A 5189-nucleotide genomic window follows, 5' to 3' on the forward strand; every position below is an offset into this window, starting at 1 on the left:
CCAAACCAAATGCTTAGCCAGAAGTCATCTGAGAATTTCAAATTACTAATAAATTAGATCAGTTCCTCCAATATGGATCCTGGTTTGCGTTTGGGTGTGGGTGGTGAAGCATGGCTACCATCCGTTCCAAGCCACGTGACCCACGCTTCTCTTCTTCCAGCCAGTCCTAGTGTCTCCTCTCTTGAAGAACTGATTTTAGCACCTGATGGGGTTGGTGAAGTGGAAGTGATCAGTTTAGCCCACTAATCATGTTTGTCACGGAGTAAAAATTGTCACGGAGCAACTGCAGCCTCTCCTTGTGTCATGCTCATTTGAAGGGTAAATTTGATCAACAGCCCGTTTCTATTAACTGTAGGTTCTTGCTGAAAATTGGCAAGTTCCTCTGTATTAAGGCATGGGCTCAGATGACAAAACCTGGCCCTGGATTATAGGAAGAGAAAGTTTGGGGGTGTTCACATCTCAGCTTTCCTACAATTCCACACAGGTTTTCTAATTTCTTTTTGATTGAATATTTTCCAAGTGGGCTTTAACTTTACAAAACCCACTGAGTTCAATCTATATCACTTGGTGCAACTGTTTCTGTAAATCTTTATGAGTTTGCATGCTACTCTGTGCCCTCTCTGACCCTCCAGCCTGTGTCCCTTCCTCCTATGCCACTTCTACACGCTGTATTTTAACAGATGACTCTTGGCAGGCTCTGGTCCCTGCAGGTCTGACTTCTACAGCCACCCATGCAGCCCTGCTGCCTTCAGAGGGGACAAAATACAGCCTGTTTCAGACAAGGGATCTTCATAGAATCACAGACTGGTTTGGGTTGGAAGTGACCTTCAAAATCATCCAATTTCATCCCCCTGCCACGGGCAGGGCCACCTTCCACCAGCCCACGTTGCCCAAAGCCCCGTCCAACCTGGCCTTGAACCCTTCCAGGGAGGGGGCAGCCACAGCTTCTCTGGGCAGCCTGTGCCAGGGCCTCACCCCCTCACAGGGAAGAATTTCTGCCTCACGTCTCATCTGAATCTCCCCTCTGTCAGTTTAAACCCGTGACCCCTTGTCCTATCCCCACACCCCTGATCCAGAGTCCCTCCCCCCTTTCCCGCAGCCCCTTTCAGCCCTGGGAGGCCGCTCTAAGGTCTCCCCGGAGCCTTCTCTTCTCCAGCTGAACCCCCCAACTCTCTCAGCCTGTCCTCACAGGGGGGCTCCAGCCCCTCCTGTGTCTTCATGTCCTCCTCTAGACTCGCTCCATCTTGTTTAGTGCCATGAGATCCACATCTTGGGTATAAATTGTTCTTTCCAGGATGACTCTATTCCAAAATTTCTGTGTTGCAGCTGAAATATTGTGCAACACTGATATACAGAAAGGCAGGCTCAGGCCAGAACTGATGCAGCAGTGCCATCCTGTACCTGGGTTATGATTAATTCTGCCTTTCAGCACATGAAACTCAGCTATCAATCTCTTTCCCCTCTTCTTCTGCTTTAATAACAGCAGAGACACTACCTGAGATATATTATGGTGCCATAAAGGATGCCGATTATTTATTTAGAATAAATGAAATGTGGCTTAATGAAGCGTGTGTTGGGCTCCATGCCAGTGAACAGGTCCTGGTGTTCTGGGCTTCAGTGCAGATACTCTGTAATCACGGTTTTCAAATGAAAATCAGTGTCGACTCATGAGCGCTTTAAAAGCTCATCTTGGCTCCACCCCAGCCCCACTGCTAGTTGAATTGCAGCCCTTTGCCTGACTCTCCCATCACTTGAGATGGGACAAAAATCTGCTCCAGCTCTAGATGAGCTCTTTACTCCTCCTGGACTCCAGACGTAGGGCTCTTAAAATTACATTTCCAGACACACAAAGCCTTGCCCGTGGGAGCCGGAGCTGCCTTCTGAGCAAGCATTTCCCACGCACAGGGAGGGGGCACCCGTGGGGGCACTGATGGATACGTCAAAATCATGTTTGACCTTGCCTAAAATCTGGGCAGTGCAGGTTCCTGGGGCAGGTTTTGCTCAGCACTGGGCATGCGTCCTGTGAACGTGGATTGGGATGTCTTAAGGGATTTAAGCCTAAACTTCAGTTTCCTGTGTCTCTCCAAGTTCTCACTGTGCTCTCCAGCCATGTCACCACCAAGGGGATGGTGCAATGGTCAGAGATGAAGAGAGGCATGTATCAAAACGAAGCCATGCCACTGGGGAATAAAGTCACGTAGCTATGGGAAAAACATGTGTCTGTGAAGAATTCTCTTGACTTTAGCACACATTTCTGCTCGTTATAAGCTGTCTTTTTATATAACTGGACCTAACAACATCTGCAAAATTCTTGCCTTTTTGAAACAGCTATGAATAGGTCACTGTTTATTTCTGATTACGCCAGATTCATTTATCATTCTGGGCAGGCTTTCATTCCTGTAAATACATTTACTCTCAAGATTCTCAGTATTTAAAATACATGTTTCATAGTAATATTTTAGTAATAGTAATTTCAAAGTTTTCTGAGGTCAGGAAAACAGTCTGCCGGAGACCATGTGCACATTTCTACAGAATAAAGTTTATTTTTTGCTGGCTAAAAAAATGCTTGCACTAAATCACAATTTTGAAAGGAAGTTTAAGGCAATAATTTCTGTAAAAGCTTTAGCAGTTAAGAGTTGGCTGAGTATTTAAGAGTAAACTGTTCCTAGAGCTAGTTCAATAAAACTCCTGTTCAATTAGTTGTACAATTGCAACACCGACATACTGTAGGAAATGTGAAACATTTAGGGATAGCCGTTAGTAGATAAATTGTATAGGTAGTAAGCTCCTAAGCTCACACATATAATTTTTCAAGTATTCTTACACAGAATCCAATTTTAAAGGAGAATTAAGGCTACAATTCATTTTGTCAAAATTCAGAACCTGCTGGCTAATTAAAATCAAATTTACAAGAGCCTAAGAAATCCCAAAGATAATGATATCCCTGCCCATAAGATAAAAATTACCAGGGGATAGGGAGGAGAGACGTGTATCAGGATGCTGGTGGAGAGGACACGTGGGTTTTGGCTGCAGTCCTGCCTGCTGGGCAGCTGCCCACAGCCCCAGCCCACCCCAGGGGACGGCCGGGACATGGGAAGGAGCTGGGAGCTTCACAGCGTGGGGATAAGGGTCAGAGACACATCCACAAGGTTATTACTTGGCTGTGCAGAGAACAGCTTGTTTCTTCAGAAAATTTCTGCGCATGGCTTTGACCTTGTGGTTTCTCTGTACTTCCCAAATTAATTCTGTTTCCTGCAGTGGCACCAGGTAACCCCAAGGGATGCCCCAGGAGGTGAGCTGCAGGTTGACTCTGCTGCAGGATGCGCCCGGGGATGAGCCAGGAGCTGCTCCAAGGGCTCAAGGGACTCGTTACTACCCAGCCCCAGCCCCAGCTTGTGGCCATTTCACAGGTTTCTGCTCTAGCTGCTGTAAAGCCAAGTGACCACATTACTTCTCCAACTGGTGTTGAACTAATTATAGCCTGGCGATGGAGGTGAAAAAAGAGTTGTGTCTTCTCTGCACAGCTGCGCTCTGATCTCGTTATGATTTCATCTGTGTTTCTAGAAATCTAGACGTTTCCAGAAATATCTGACTATGTAATCTCTCCACAGCTCCTCAGCATCCCTACCAGTTCCTACCACTCAACCTGTTTGTTAAAATTAGCAAAAAATTCCGTAAAGGCTAAGACAGTTTTCATCTGTTGAAATTTCATCATTTTGGTGTTGTGTTAAGTGAGTTCAGCTACAGGGTGTTTTAATGAACTCAAACCAAACTAACCTTCCAAGAAAGGTTTGTGGGCAAGGGTGGGAAGGTGTAAGAAACATGAGGTAGCTGCTAGGAGAATGCAGACAGATGTCAGAGATATTTCTCTATTTGTAAACAAACAAACAGCCCGACACCCAAATTGGGCCAGTCTGGTGGAAAATATCAAAGCCATGACCTCCATCAAATGAAAGAAAACAGATTACACAGCTGCGGTACTTGCTGTTTTCTGTATCTTTGGGTACATCGTGCTGGTTTTGAGAGGCTCTCTGGGGGAGCTGAACTGAAGTGACCACTTTAGGTTCCAGTGAGGTTTTTTCATTTCACCATCACCATCTGAAAGGACACAAGCCAGTCTCTGCTCGGTTTTGTTTTCTTCCTAGTAATCTCCTCTGGTTTTGTGTGCTCCATAATTTCTTTTTTTTTCTTTTCTTTTTTTCTTTCTTTTTTTTTTTTTTTTTTACTTCTCCCTCTTCTCTTGCTTTTCTCTCCCATTTTACCATTTTAATTTACTTTTCCTTTGTTCAGCTCCCTAACTCCCTTAGAGGTCTACAGTTTTACTCCTAAAAACTAAGTCCTTAATCCACCACTGTTATTTGCACACACATTTGTTCAAGCAGTTGAGCTTAATATGCCACTTCTCATTCACTGAATCATTCTCCCCAGCTGCAAACAGGCCCATAGCCTATTGCAAACATTTTAAAAGAAAATAGATATTTTAAGCTACCCTTTCATGTGGCTGAATTAATTTATTAGACACAATAACTTGCCCAGTTGCAACTGCCTAGCCTTACCTTTAGTTCTGCTGAGGAATGGTCCCATTACACTACAGCCCCATTTATATCAGCCAGGCATAGACTGTAAGTGCCACATGGGCCTGGCCACAGCACCGAAGAAACAAACATTTATGATAACGTATTTCTAATTATGATTTTGGATAACTCGTTCCCTTCCAAATGATGGTGTTCAGAGATGAGATTCAGGAGTGGGGTGTTTTCAGGTTTTGCAAACAGAAATCCCTTTTGCACGCCTGACCTTTTGTGTGTCTTGATTTATCATGGTGATTTAACAAAGTTGGTGTATTTGTGAATAAGTGTGCAGCCAGGGCATCTCTGTCTACCTGCTCTACTGCCTAGAAGTGGTGACTTGGGATCATATTATAGCTCTTTCTCGGAGTCTCACCATGGCCCCAGACCTTCCTGGGTACCCGACGGCTGCACCGTTGCCCAGACAGCAGTGGAGATGCTCCAGTGGGAAAGTCTTCATTGCTAGCAACTGAGGACTTTCAATCCCCTTTCTCCAGCTCCCCCAGACACCTGCCTCTGGGATAACCCCACCTCAGAGCCTTCGCTGCCAGTAATCCATCCCCTACCCTCTTTCCAGTGACTCATTGCTTTCCATAGGAAAAAAATGAATCACAACCTCAG

The sequence above is a fragment of the Athene noctua genome, chromosome 5, assembly GCF_965140245.1.
Source record: "Athene noctua chromosome 5, bAthNoc1.hap1.1, whole genome shotgun sequence".
Lineage (NCBI taxonomy): Eukaryota > Metazoa > Chordata > Aves > Strigiformes > Strigidae > Athene > Athene noctua.